This window comes from Lontra canadensis, unplaced genomic scaffold (genome assembly GCF_010015895.1).
Source record: "Lontra canadensis isolate GAN:19392208 unplaced genomic scaffold, GSC_riverotter_1.0 scaffold33, whole genome shotgun sequence".
NCBI classification, from domain to species: domain Eukaryota; kingdom Metazoa; phylum Chordata; class Mammalia; order Carnivora; family Mustelidae; genus Lontra; species Lontra canadensis.
Window position 1 is genome coordinate 3,741,159 of NW_022631027.1, and position 15,537 is coordinate 3,756,695.

Below are 15,537 nucleotides of genomic sequence, written 5' to 3' on the forward strand. Positions count from 1 at the left end.
GCCGGGAAGCGCAGGAGGGTTCGTTTTCCACATCCAGGGGAAAGCCTCCGGCGGCCAGCGGCAGCCTCGCCGGCCAGTCCGGGCGCGGGGTGGTCTCCGCAGAGGAGGAAGTTCCCGGGCACGGCGGCCTGCGTCACAGCGGGGCTGGGACCGCGGGGCGGGCGGGCGGCGGCGGCGGCGACCCCGGGGCCGGGCGCTGGGCGGCGCTGGCTGCCGCTGGCCCCGCTGCGCGCGGGGCGGCGCTGGAGGCGGCTCCGTCCGCGGCCGGGGAGGCGGAGAGGAGGAGGGCTGCGGGGCTGGGGCGGTAGCTGCGTCCCGGCTCGGAGCCCGCGAAGAGGACGAGGAGGAAGGCGCCGCGGTGGCCGCGGCCGCAGTGCTCCGGGAGCCACACGCCATGAGCAGCGGCCCCGCCGACGACCCCGCTGTCGCTGGCCGCCGCTGAGCCGGACCAGGAGACAGCTCGCCGCTCCCCAGCACCCTTCCCGCCGGCACCCTCGCGCCCAGAGGTAAGGGCGGGGACCGCCGAGGGATGGAGAGGGGTGGCCCGCCGAGGACCGCCGGGCTGGGTCCGCTAGGTGCGCGGGAGCCACTGCTCGCCCCGCCTCGCTCGCGCCCTGCCTGCTCCCGCTCTCGCGCGGGCGGAAGGTGGTCGCCTGCCCGGTGTTTGGTCCTTGCAGCCCCCCGCTATTGGGGCTTTGGGACCCGCCAGCCTCTACCCCACCCATCCCAAGCCAGCCCCAGCGTCGGGGCCGGGGACCCCAGCCTGGCGCGCAGCACCGCGCGGCAGCCGCAGGTTCTGCGGACTTGGTGGGGGGTGGGAGGGATTGGGGGGTGGAGGACGAGGAGAAAAGGCGGCCACCGCCGGGGCTCTCGTCCTTCTTCCCTACCTGATAACCCGGTGAGACCCCATGGCCTGTCCCTCCTGGTCTGCTCTCCCTTTGTACCCCCGACTCCCTGAAGTTAGCAGTTTCGGGGGGAGAGGAATTTGATGGTCTCCGACGGGAACCGGAGCGCCGTGTCTGCCCCCTTTGCAGGACCCGAGGGGAGAGAGTGTTTAGCCGGGTCGGGAGAGCCCCAGAAGCCAGGTGTCTAGGCCGGCGGTTGAGACCAGGACTGCCGCCTTCAACCCAAACCCAGGGTCGCCGGTCTTTCCCTTTCCAGCTGGTTCCAAGCAGCGAGATGCCTAGGGATGGAGTTAGCAACTCCGGAACCTTGCTTGGGATGTGCTCCTGTAGACGCTAATTCTATTCTTTTCTCCCCAGACAGTTCTTCCCTCCCCCACCCCACTCTTGCCGGTTTACATCAGATTACAGTTCCTTCAAAAGCTCGCACGGTACCTAGCTCTGAATAACCACAGACACCTAGCCCACATCCCAGGACGGGTATTTCAGAGTGTGAAGATCAAACTTCACTTGGTTTCAAATTCTTTTTAAACATTTGAAACTCAGCAAACCCGTTAGGTAAACACTTGCAAGTCCCCATCCTCCTTAAAGTAAAAAATAAGAACCAGTCATATTTGTGGGAGTGCTGGCGTTGGGCAAAGGGAGGGTTGAGTGGCCCTATTTATTGTAGCTTTATGGGGGAGGAATAGATCAAAGAAATGGCAGTCTTATTTTATTCACATACTTCTTATAATGTAAGAAATGGAGGTTCGCCCACGGGCACATTTACGGACAGGTATGGAGGGCTTTCCTAAGGCATCTGTGAGGCTTCTTCATGGACAAGTAAATAAGATGCCATCTAGATGGGAAAGGAGGCAAAGTGATGGTAACCCCCTTGCTTGGGCCAACACTGCAAAATCGCTAGAACCAAGGAACTTTATACGTGTGTACGTTTTTAAATTTTCTAACGATTTGTGTAAACCCAAAATGTAGATTTAACTTCCCCAAATTTGCTCAGATTCATAAACCGTGTGTTGGGCATGTGGATATAGATAACCCATTAGGTGTATACAGCTCTAATCTATGATATTTGTATTTCTTCTGAATTGCTTAATTAGGAAAGACCAGGGGGTGTAACCCTGACTTACTTTACTTTTGAGTGATTAATTTAAATACAGTGTTGAGATCAGCTTGTTTGTTTGCTTTTGAGGGGCAGTTAGGGACCAGCTTTGCAAGAACAGCTACTTTTCATGGTTCACATAATAGATTGACCACAGATGGTTCCTACCACTTCAACAGTGCTATCAGAGACAGCAAGCATGTTTAACAATTTTCTTAGTAATAAAATTATCAAAGCCTTTGTTAATGGTACTAATCTTTTATTTCTCAGATTGACTAAGCACTTTGTTTAATGGAATGCTTTTAGAAGAAAATGCTTTTAGTGGAAAAAAAAATATGAGGGAGTATAAAAGAATGAATAATTTTCCATTTATGTAAATTTTAACTTTTAAAAACAATACAAGGTTAGCAATTTTTAAAATGCCTAAGGTGTCTAATTTTTACCAAATTGCTGTTACGATTTTCCAATAGTCTGTAGTATTTTTAAGTTATAGTCACCAGGAACATTGTAATAGAGCCCAAGTGTAAAACAAATGGGATGGAAAGTTATACAAATTTTGCCAAGCATTGTGTTAATGATTTAATATGGTGAGTACATTGTTATATAGTCGAGCACTGTAGGTACCTAACCTACATTACACTTAGATTCATAAAACAAATTCTTTTTTTTTTAAGATTTTATTTATTTATTTGACAGAGAGATCACAACTAGGCAGAGTGAGAGGGAAACAGGCTCCCTGCTGAGCAGAATGCCAATGCGAGGCTCCATCCCAGGACCCTGAGATCATGACCTGAGCCAAAGGCAGAGGCTTTAACCCACTGAGCCACCCAGGCGCCCCCATAAAACAAATCCTTAAAGTAGATGGTGCCATCAACTTTTTACAGAAGAAAGAGGGTCAGAGTTTGTGACTTGCCCAAGACAAGATAGCTAGCTTAATGCCTGAATGAGGCCAAGCCTCTTTAGCCTTATTGATGTATTTTTTGTTATCCAAAGCTGCCCATCTTTTTTTCTACAAAAATGTATTGTTAGCTTGCTGTAATGACTCTGTGAAGAAGCTGAGATTGAAGAAATAGAATCACCTGTCCAAGGTTTTCCATGGAACTAGTATATAGCAGAATTCACATCTGGAATCAGGACCATCGATTTCCTAAACCCCTCTTCTTGCCACTGATCTCCATTAAATGACAGATTAAGAACTTAACCTAATGGACATTTCACTTTTTTTCATCAGCTGTTCTCATCCACATGACAGTGACGGTCTCATAGGCTCCAATACACTCGTAAGGTTTTATACTCAGTCCCTGGAGTGCTGGCTGTATCTCCAGCCCGATATCAATGATGAAAGCATATTTGCAACCAATGAGGGTGACATGACTATAAAGGTATCTTTGAATGGACTTCATTTCTCTTAAAATATAAATCAGGCTATGTTGGCATGGGGGAAAGAGCATGGTCTCAAGATGGGAAAAGCTGGTATCAGATTTTGGCTTTACTGTCCAGTAGGAGTGTAAACTAATTCCTGCCGTGGAACTTTCCTGAGCCCATTTCCTGACATATAATGGAGTTAATAAAACCTACTTAGTTGGAGTGTTATCCGGACTAAATAACAATCCATATAAAGGACAGCTCCTGTCACCTACTAGGTGCTCTGTAAATGGTAGGGATTAGCACCCCTGTATCCCAGTACTGAAGAAAATTGCTGCTGGATTTTGTTCCATCTATATTTTACATGCATATAGTGATTAGTCATTGCTATCAGTGATTCATTCTTCATATGGCTAGACAAAGGTCTAATCTGGTCTCTAGCATCTTTAACTTTTGAATCACGTCCTTTTTTTGTAGTCCTGACTTACAAACATTTACTCACCTTACATAGTTTTTCATTTGCTCCACTCTGCATTTTTTTAGAACTTTATTAGCCATACTTCAGTGAGTTGGAATTTGTAATTTTTGGCAAGCACACTTTCCTGTTTTCTGTGTCTTCTGATTTCTCAGCCTTGCTTATCACCCAAGGCACCATGACAATCCCACTATCTTCCCACCACATACCTCACCCCTGACCAGATCACCACTAGCAGAAAAATTCCCTTGCCCTCAAAGAGTGTACAGACTCTTTGAGGGCAAGGGAATTTTTCTGAGCTGAAATCAAGAGTCTGTTGCTTAACTGACTGAGCAACTCAGACATCCCTGGAAGACCATACTTCTTAAAGCCTTGGCCATTTGGGACCAGATAAGATAGCTATGTTTCATTAATAAATGGCTCCTGTGGTGGTATAGAAAACTCATTAACTTTGCAAGTACTGAGCCCATCAACAGTATTTGAGTAGTTTGGTATTTCCAGTGGTCCAGATGGATTTCTTTAATTAGGAGTAGGATTTACCGAGGGAAAAGAATACCTACCTTGAGAGAAGGTTGAGGTAATGAGCAAGGAGGATTTCAAATCCCTTTGGTTGGTAATAGGACTAACCATGGCACAGTGCAGAGACTGCAACCAGAAGTGACCTTCATGAGAGAATCAGCACAGGGTGAAGACGCAGACCATTTCCCACCAATATGAGAGGTGGGAAAAATGGAAGTGGTGACAGAAATGAAGCACAACTACAATAGTATATGACTGAGGCCTGCTAGATAGATAGTATTCCTGGAGTGTAGAAATAGGAAAGACACTGTGAGGCAAGATAGGCAGGAGACGAGAGGAACTATGGTGGCCTCAAACGCCCAGTACCTTAATATATTCTCATTTGCTGCCTGGGCTGGCCCAGAAAGACAAGAGAATAATCTCAGAAGTTTGCTTACAGTAGATAGTTTGGCAGGAACATATTGAAAGTTTCCTAATATCAGGAATAGAGAATGACTGAACTCTTCAATAGAGAATCTGGGCTATCTGCTTAGAAGTGTAACACACTCACAAGTTCTGGGAGTGAAAATAGGATCACTTTATGGTGTTGGATGGGTATTCCTCTAAAATATGGTTCTATAGGGGCTCCTGGGTAGCTCAGTTGATTAGGCATCTGCCTTCGGCTCAGCTCATGATCCAAGGGTCCTGCATCAGGTTCTCTGCTCAATGGGGAGTCTGCTTCTCCCTCTCCCTCTGCTCTCGTGCTCCTACTCATGCGCTTTCTCTCTCTTTCTCTCTCTCAAATGAATAAAAATTAAAAATAAATAGAATAAAATAAAATATGGTTCTGTAGTATGTGGTGTATCAAATTGTGAATGGCAGCTGGTAGAGAAATGGTAATGTGGATTCAGAAAATGAATAGGATTTCGAAAAGGGGCAACCGGCAAAATTCAGAAATCATTTTTAAGAAAGATGCCTTAAAGCTTAGGGAAGTATCTGAAGATGTTTCAGATGACTGAAGTATTTTGAGTCAAAGGAATCCAGAAATATATGTTGTTTGAAGAACTCTTCTAAGAACTGGGAAGAACCAGAGCTATTCTGTTGGAGAAGGGCCGGAAGGTAGAGCAAAGAGGAGCTATTTTGGCTAAGCCATAAAACTGCCTGAATGCTTGAAACACTGGGGAGAACATAATGGAGCTCATAGAAAAGTGTTTCCAACCTTTTTTTTTTTTTTTTCATTATTACTCTCCCTCCATGAGTTTTTTTTTTTTAGATAAATTGTAATATTGCAGATATGCTGTATATCTGTTCATGAACTGTGGCCTTTTGGCAGGCTACAAACAATTATTTAAGATTTTTTTTTTACCCTGCCTTTCAAAACTGATTTTTGACAGCGACTAGATTCCCCCCCAGTTGAGAACACCTGCTGTGGCATGGTTCTATATTATGCCCGAAAATCACAAAAGGGCCAGAACTAAAGACATAAAGAAAAGTCAATATATGTATTTGTATGACTGTGTATGGTAACTTAATTCACAAATTCTCTGGAATTAGATTGTTCTTTTCTTTTTTTGCCTTTATAAAGAGAAGCAAACTCTATCAGCTCTTAAGCTGAAATATACTTGTAAAAAAAATAAGGCTTCTTGTTGTCCCAGTTCTCCCTTGGTAAAATTATTAAATTTATAAAGTTATCTTCCAAAGCCCCCTCTACCTGCACTCTTTTCTTTCCTGGATAGGAAGCCCTCCCCAGACTTTAAATGCTCAATACTCTTTATTTACTTATGTTATGCTGGGAAAGCTCTGCTATTAACTATTCATTCTTGTAACCGGTCATTTATACATGAGCATAAATTAGTTTGTCTTTAATAGAGCATTTGTATTTTAAGCCATTTATTTATACTTAAGAAATACTACGTTCCCTTCCAAAGAGATTTCAGTTTGTAACAAGTAGATATTTGCAGGGGAGTGGGGCTGTGATGTCATTCTTTGCTTTTTCATGTTCTGTTCCTTACTCCAGTTCCCTAGGGAGCATAAGGCTGGGCTTCTGGTGTCCAGTCTCAGGAGCTGCAAGCATTAGAAGAGCTTGGCTTTTTTGTATATTGACTTCTTTCAGCATTTGGAGCCCATCAGCCCTGGCACGGTCCCTTCCCTGCAAAGAGCTCATCCTCATCTCCTCCAGCTTTTGTTTTAACTATATTGTTCTTTTTTCCTTTCCTTCACCGTCAAACCTCCAGTAATTGTTTTTCAGCATCTTTTCTTTATCATTTTTGGAGCTGCACTGAAACCTCCCTGAGGGCAGAGACTATATCTGTCTTGTTCAGTTCTGTACCCACAGTACTTACACGGAGTCTGGACATAGCTGCTCAAGACAGTTGTGGGATAAATATTTACTGATAGATGTTACAGTAACATTTCTAAGCTACCAGTTTGGAGTGTATCCTTCTCCCTTTCTGTTATTTTAAATTCTGATTATGAAATTTGATAGTGTAACTAGAAGTTATCCTTCTTAATAGGGTCATGAAATATGTACAGGGTAATATTTCTATATGTGATTGGAAATGAGGGGCTAGCATTACATAAAATATATCTGAGGCAAAAGTCACTAAATAAGCTAAATGAATGAAAACTCAGGAGTCCTGTGATTTCATTCTGTGTTCTTGAAGAACTTATCAAACCAACAAAAATTAAGTACTCTTTCTCAAATATTGTTGAGGTTTATGAAAATTAGGAAAAGGTTCAGGGGGTTCCTGGGTGGCTCAGTCAGTTAAGCATCTGTCTGCCTTCAGCTCAGGTCATGATCTCAGGGTCCTGGGATTGAGCACTGCATCAGGCTCCCTGCTTGGTAAGGAAACTGCTTCTCCTTCTCCCTCTGCCCTATTCCCTGCCCATGCTCTCTCTCTCTCTCTGAAATAAATAAATAGTTTTTTTTTTTTAAGGTTTAACTATTTTTTTTTAAATGGGAAATATAACCAATAAATCCAACTTCCGGAAAAGTATTATAGAAGATTCTTAAGCTAATAACACCTTGATTTTTCTAAATAACTATGAAAATAGCTTCATTAGAAAAACACTCCAAGGCTAATTTGTATTATCTCCCTTGACATTAGCTCTAGGATAATGTTCTTATCAGCAAAGTTGGGAAATACTGTCCAGCACACACAACTTTCTAGTTTGTTTGAATATGTTCATTTCTGTATCACTAGTATTTAGAATAGTGCCTCACATGTAGCAAAGGATCAATAAATATTTGTTGAATGAGTAAATGAATGAAATCCAAGATGGAGAAAGACTAACCAGCATGAGGGCAAAAGCAAATTCATTCCTAAGGAAATGGTGCCGGATGACTAGTAGACTGAATAGACTGTTAGAAAAACTTTCTAGACAAATGATTTATTTATGAGCATACGTTAAAGTTCTATTCCAGTCTGACATATAAGAGAAAAGTTTTCTGGTAAGACAGTTTGAAAATTCATTCTTACTAGGGACATCTTATAAAAGTAATGGATGGTTAGACATCATTATGAGACTAGATAAAGAATGTGGGTTGAAGGTTATTAGACTGTGGAGTAACAGTTGGCAGTTAACTGGGTGGCTTGGTAGCTGGTTTCCAAGGACAAGCCTAATCCCTATTCCACATTATACAGGAGGCTAGCCTGTGCAGTAAGGATGAAAAAATTAAGACATAAAGATGAGAAAGGGTGAAATAAAAGTGTCTCTCCTTATAAACTTTGTGATTAGAAATTAGGATTTCATATACTAAGGAATCTACAAAGCAGCAATTAATAATAAGTGCCTCACTAATCTCTAACTGACCTGCAGGTATTTAAAATTTACCCCAAAAAACTTAGAAGTAAATATGTTGACAGTCATTATTTCAGTCAATCCTTGTACATAAACGTGTAGAAGATTTTACTTGTCCCAAGAGTGTATCCTAAAAATGTAATCACATTAATAACATTTTGTCTAGTAGCTTTTTTCCCCCCACATGACAGCTTTCCCCATAATGTGATTATAATAAACAGAGCAGCCTACTATTGACCTAATTAAGGAATTAGGGAGCAAATCAATTAAAACTAATGATCTCTAGCCTTCTCTTTTACTTATGAATGCCATGTTCTGGATTGTAGGAGAGGTAGGAAACCTTTGATGCTACCTAGAGACTGTCTAGTGTATATCAGATATATTCTGAGTATAAAAAAATCTCCTATCTTTATTGCTCTAAATTTAGAACATAATCTTAAGACAACATTGTAAAATGTTGTCAGAGAAAAATATAGATGTCCAATGATAAGATAAGGCCATATTGTTGGTTGTTACATTAACTACTAACCACTTAAATACTAACCACTTAAATAAACCACTTAAACTACTAACCACTTAAATAAGTCTATTTTAAAAAGTCAGAATTCTAATTTCTCTAGAGGTCAGGAATCTCTAATTATTCTGCTTGTTGACTTTCATATATTTACAATTTCAATTCCGAAAAACAGTATAAAAGCAAAAAAGCTGGGGCACCTGGGTGGCTCATTCAGTTATGCATCTGCCTTTGGCTCAGGTCATCCTGGGATGGAGCCCCACATGGGGCTCCCTGCTCAGCGGGGAGCCTGCTTCTCCTTCTCCTTCTGTCGTTCCCCCTGTTTGTGCTCTCTTGCTTTCTCTCTCTCTCTCAAATAAATAAAATTTATTTAAAAAAGCACAAAACCTAATTGCTTCTTTTGAAAGAACACATTGGGTTGGGTAAAGACAAAAATAACTTTTGCTACCTGGGTAGGATATATAAGTAAATAATTTTACAGCCTCATATTGATAAAAGTCCATCTCAAAAGTTATTTTGAGTTATTTATTCTATTAAGTTATTTATTTTATTAGTTATTTATTCTATTAAGATACTTTAAAAAGTAATTTTATCTCAGTATGTGTTATTTTTTGGATAAATCACATAAGCTAAGCTAAGCCATAGTGGATGACAGTATTTAAAATGTTAGACTTTACTTTTTCAGATAAAATTAATTTTATAGACCATGTTATAAAATGATTATGACCTTCTTTGAGTGTTATGAAGAACAGATAATGTTTGTATTTATGATATGTAAATTTAAACTATCCCTTGATAGTATTTTGTCAAAGATTATTCATTCATTATCTAATTTTAATATTAGTCCCAAGCTTTAAAATTAATTATCTTGAATTACAATTTACACTGCCATTTAAAAATAGTATAAGGGTGTCTGGGTGGCTCAGTCAGTTAAGCATCCAACTCTTGATTTCAGCTCAGGTCATGATCTTGGGGTTGTGAGATCGAGCCCCAAGTGGAGCTCCATTCTCAGCCCAGAGTCTGCATGAGATTCTCTCTCTCTCTCCCCCTTTGCCCATCCCCGCATGTGTATACAGGCTCTCTCTCTTTAAATAAAGAGATAGGAGCGCCTGGGTGGCTCAGTGGGTTAAAGCCTCTGCCTTCGGCTCAGGTCATGATCCCAGGGTCCTGGGATTGAGCCCCACATCGGGCTCTCAGCTCAGCAGGGAGCCTGCTTCGCTTCCTCTCTCTCTGCCTGCCTCTCTGCCTAGTTGTGATCTCTGTCTGTCAAATGAATAGATAAAATCTTTAAAATTAAATAGATAAATAAAGAGATAAAATCTTTAAGAATAGTATGATTCCTATTCATATTAAAAATCTATCAAATAAATATGACATTCCACAGTTTCACTTTACTGCAGCATTGCCTAAAATTTATAACCACCATTAAAAAAACATACTAGCTGTAATTCAATTTTGTTGAACATATCTACAAACACTTAGATTTTTAGTGTAAATAATGATCTGACCTATGATATAAATACAAGGAATTTAGTAACTTCCAATTAAATATGCATCTTATCAGAGAACAGATCAGTCATGCATAAGCTAAAATACCTTTTAACCGCTTTACTGAGATATAATTTCCATACTATAACACTTAGTTTAAAGGATACAATTCAGTGTCTGTTAGTATAATTACAGAATTCCTCACCATAATCTAATTTACATTTTTGTCACCCCAAAAAAGAAACCTGTACCCATTAGCTGTCCCTCCCCACCAGGCCCCCCCACTCTCCCTCCTCCCAAGCTCTAGGCAGCCACCAATCTGTTTTCTGTATCTATAGATTTGCCTATTCCAGACATTTCATGTGAATGGTATCCTACAGTACATGGTCTTTTGTGACTGGCTTCTTTCACTTGGCATCCATTTGAGGTTTATCCATGTTGTGGTATGTATCAGTACTCCATGCCTTTTTATTGCCAAATAATGTTTTATTGTATGGATATACCATATTTTCTTTACCCATTTATCAGTTGATGAATGTTTAGGTTGTTATAAGGAATAATGGTCTCATGAATGTTTGAATACAAGTTTTTGGGTGGACATATGTTTTCATTTCTCTGTTGGATAGATTTATGTAGAAATGGAATTGCTGGGTCATGTATAACTTTGTGTTTCAAATTTTGAGGTGAGTTTGATGTAAATGAGGTATAATTTTTGCATCATGTCCCAAACTAGAATAAAATCAGGGCTGAGATATTAAACTCACTAATTTTCATTTAAAAAAATAGTTTAACTTGTCCAAGTATTCATCTTTAGGAATATCCATTGAACTTTGAATTTTAGTATACTTCAACCACAGTTTGCAAAGTACTATTAAAGCACCGCTAGCTCTCTTTAAATTTTGGATTAAAAATTCTGGTTAAGAAATATAGAAAAGGAGGCACCTATGTGGCTCAGCTGGTTGAGCATCCAACTCTTGATTCTGGCTCAGATCACAGTCTCATGGTCCTGGGATCAAGCCCCACATTGGGCTCTGTGCTCAGAAGAGAGTCTGCTTGGGATTCTCTCTACCCCGCCCCCTGCTCATGTTCTCCATCTTTCTCTAAAATAAATAAAATCTTAGGAAAGAAAAAAGAAATATAGAAAGCACGACTGAGGGCTAACTCTATAGCTATTTTTATATTTTTGGATCCCTGATCCTTAGGAACTGAACACCACCGGTTAATGCCAAACTTCTGTGCATTTTCCCCCTTTTTGTTGTATGGTGTAGGAGGGATATTTTTCATACCCCTTACTCTAGAAATAAGTGTGTATTAGCTTCTGCCTAGAAAATGTGAACTCCATTCATTTGAAAGTCTACTGTCTTGTTAATTTCCCTCTGGAAAGGGGTAAAGTCACCTATAAAATTAAAATTTTTCTTATTGGTTAAAATTTCTTTCAGATACTGCTCTTTTGCCTGGGATGGTGATAGAGAGGCTGTCTTGATAAATTGGATCTGTTTCAGTCTATTTCACACTATTCTTCTAATTCACTGTCAGACCAAGAGCTGGCAGAAATTTCCCTTAACCCTTTCTCCCCACACCCTTGTAAAATCACCTAGACAGATTTCCCTTTTCCCTTCTTTTCAAAGTGAATCTGTTTGTTTAAGGAAGTATTCTCCTAACACACAAGAGACAAACTCCTGCAACCACTTAACCTTCATTCTTAGAGGTGTCCTAGCAAGTGGGAAGGAAGCTAAAGGTCTAGTAGGGGCTCAAGGGACTCACTCACCATAAAAACAGAATACTATAAATAACTGCTTCCAAACACAAGCGAATGAACAGAAAACCTCTGAAAAAAAATTCCTATGTACAATTTTCACTGTTAGACAGATGCAAATATCTGCACATTCCGACCTCAAGCAAAACACAGAAAACTTAAGACTTCTATGAATGTTGTCAAAGGATAATTTTCAAAAAGTTGAATGTGACTCTTAATATAGAATGAACATGTTAAGGATTTATTCAAGCTCTTAATAAAGAATCCATCTGGTTCAAAGAGCATTCAAGGAACTATCTGAAAAAAGAATCTTAGAATAACATTGCTAGATGAGATAGAAAAACTAGGTAATGTCCTTCAGGGCCATGAAAAATAAACAATATTTGGGATTTTCTTTTATACTGGGAAAAAATCTACAAGTCTGGAATTTAATCAGCAATATTTAGCAAGTCCAAGAAAGTTATATTTCTCTAAATTTTTGGGTGAGCCTATCAAACAGGTCTTTAGTATTACATCAAAATGGTGTACTGCCTTCCCTTTGTCTCGTTTCCAAGTTTTGGTACTTTTTTCTTAATAATGCATACTTTTGCTCACCCTAAATTTTCTTTTTAAGGGCTTTGACTGTTTCTTAGTAAAGTAACAGACATTTAGCCATGGAATGTGTCAAATACAAAACGCTAGCCATGGAAATCCTTAAAACATGGGACAGAAACTTTGGGTACTACACTTGACTCCTTGGGAGTCCTTTATGTCTCTCAGATGTCAGTGAACCTCTTTAACCTCGTTCTGGGAAGGAGTTCTATTTGAACTTCAACCCCATGTTCAACCACTTCATAGGGCCTAGACTGCTCTCCAAGCTCTCAACTTGGATGGCAAGTCATCTAAGCCCAGTAGAATGAGAATCCATTCAGATGGTCAGTAGACTTGGGCATTCAAGTGCTCAAATTGCCATAAACCAGCAAAAACTCCAAGGCTCAGGAAGAGAAACACAAAGCATGTCAATAGCATGCATGTCATGAAGTCTCTTAATCCAGAGGCCACTTGCAGCTCTGCCTCTTCTGAGCTGAGTGAGTCTCCATTGAACCTTCAAGAATCATTACACTAGGCATTGGCAAACTGATCCACATAGTTTGGGTCTGCAACCTGTTTTTTATCTGGCCCACTTGCTGAAATTGGTTTTACGTTTGTGAAGGGTTGTTTAAATTTTTTTTTAAAAGAATATGCAACATAGACTATATGTGACCTGTAAATCCTAAATATTTACTATCTCTCCCTTTTTAGAACAAGATACTTATACCTGCACTTTAAAAAAAAAATACAACTTTGTTGTTAGTATGTATCAAAGTTCTATAACCAACTTCCTGTAAAAGAAAAGCTTTCTCATTGGCTAATTTAAAGATTTGCTCTTGATAGGGACATTTTGTGGGAAAACAGAATGGTTAGAAAAGCATTAGATTTAACATCAAAAGAAAATAATATTTGTTAAAGGGCACTAAACTTGGTTGACAGTTGGTCAACTGTGTGGGTGGTAACTTCCCAGAACAAGTCTTAATGTCATTAAAGTTCATGAGAATCAGTTACTTGAGGTTGTATTGAGAGCACATTTCTTTCTGGAAAGAGGTTGCAATTTATATCATAGAAACAGATTAGGAACAGTTTTTCTTTTACAAGGCAATGTATTGTGTATTTTAAAAGCATACACTGGGATGCAGTAAAAGAAAAGTAGGCTCTAGGAACCTTTGACGCCACACTAACTCTTACAGTTTAATTTAGGGCTACATAAATAAATAGGAAGATGAAAAATTTGGAAGGGAGTCAGAAGACCATCACAAAGAGGATTAAAGCATTGAAAAACTGAATCTATGTGGAAAAAATGAAAGGAATTGGATGTTCCAGCTAAGATGAGGATGACAAGGAGAAATCTAACAATTACTTCCACTGGTATAAAGGGGACTCCAACTGAACATGAAGAGCAATTATACATCTCTTCTTAAAAGAGGTAAAAATTTAGGGCACGTGGGTGGCACAGTCAGTTAAGCTTCTGATTCTTGGTTTCAGCTTGAGTTATGATCTCAGGGTTGTAAGATTGAGCCCTACACTGAGCTCCGTGCTGAGCATGGAGTCTACTGGAGATTCTCTCTCCCATTCCCTCTGCACGTCCCACTCATGCTCTCTCTTTCTAAAACAAATAAATCTTAAAATAAAAAAAGAAAAGAGGTAAAAAAAATTAACTTGCAGCATGAAGATGACATCAAGACATCATCCTTTACACAAATTTTCATAGAGCCTGGGTCTTTAAGACACTTTAAAAATAGAGTAGAGTTGGGGCTCTCTGCCATGGGTCGAATATGGTCTTGCCTAAAGGCTTAGTCAGATAACCCCTTGAGTTCATGTATTTTTCATTTAAGACCATACTGGATACAAGTCATCAGGTCTGCTATCCTTTGAGGAGATTAAAACCAGCATTGTCCCTGAGGACTTACTCTGTGCTGGAGAGGGTAAGGTAAACAAATATATGAGTGGCAAAGGTAAGGGGTAGCACTGCCACAGGGGACAAGGAAATATTTGCAAGTATTTTAAATATCTGGAAAGAGAACCAATGAAAAATATGGCTTAGAAGGCAAAGACCTGAACTCAGGGAGAGAGCCATCCCTATCAGAAGAAAGAGCAATCCAGGCAGAGGGAATAGTGAATCTAAAGGTGTATCCTTGGCATGATGAAGAACAGTAAGAGGGTCAGGGTGAGGGAAGGGCACTGAGGGGGAGAATAGCAGTAATTAAGAGAGGATATTGTAAAAAGAAAAAAAAGAGAGAGAGAGAGGATATTGTAGGCTCATGAGTGTCTTGCCCACTTTTTTTTTTTTTTTTTAAATAAGAGTTTATTTTTAGGTAATCTCAACACTCAATGTGAGGCTCGAACTCACAACCCAGAGATCAAAAGTCAAATGCTCTACTGATTGAGGCAGCCAGGTGCCCCCCTACCCTTTTTAAAAGATTTTATTTTTGTCCACTTCCAGTCTGAGTGAACTGAGGAGCTGTTAGAGGATGGCGAACAAATGAGAGGGAAAATCTAACTTAACTTTTCAAAAGATCATTCTGGCTGCAGTGTAGAGAAGCCCTTAGCCAATTTTTTTTGGCCTTGGGGCCCTTCACTCTTACAAAATTATTGAAGACCCCAAAAGAGCTTTGTGTGTCTTATATCTGTAGATATTTCACCATATTAGGAATTTAAAACTAAGTATTTATTTTAAAATGACAATAATGAAGCCACCACAAGTTAACACAGATAATGTATTTTAATGAAAATAACTGTATCTTCTTCCAAAAAATAGGTAATAACATTGTTTACGTTTTTATAGTTTCATCAGGGTCTGTTCAGCCTCTACACTGTCAGATGTCATGTAGCTTCTAGAAAACTCCACTGTATACTCAGGAGAAAATGAGAATTAAAAGGCAAATAATGTGTAGTAGTCACCTTACTGGTCCCCTGAAAAGGCACCCTTTGAGAAAAAGAGGCAGAGAATGGACCAGACTAGAAGAGGCAAGTGGAAGCAGGGACTAGTTAGGAAGCTGTTGCAATAAACCACGAGATATCCACTGGTGGCTTGGGTTGTAGCAGTCAATGTAGTAAGAAATAGTC

General features: G+C 40.2%; 1 protein-coding gene across 2 annotated transcripts in view; it reads left to right on the plus strand.

The window, feature by feature from the left end:
• Positions 1 to 286: 286 nt before the first annotated feature.
• Positions 287 to 15,537, plus strand: part of LRRC8C (leucine rich repeat containing 8 VRAC subunit C) — a 78,010-nt gene continuing 62,759 nt past the window's right edge. Inside the window, exon 1 of one of the 2 annotated variants that reach the window (XM_032867073.1) lies at positions 287 to 506. The gene's annotated coding sequence lies outside the window, so the exon portion shown is untranslated. Of the gene's footprint in view, positions 507 to 14,342; positions 14,397 to 15,537 lie in introns of those variants that run through there. The other variant, XM_032867074.1, reaches the window with a different exon arrangement.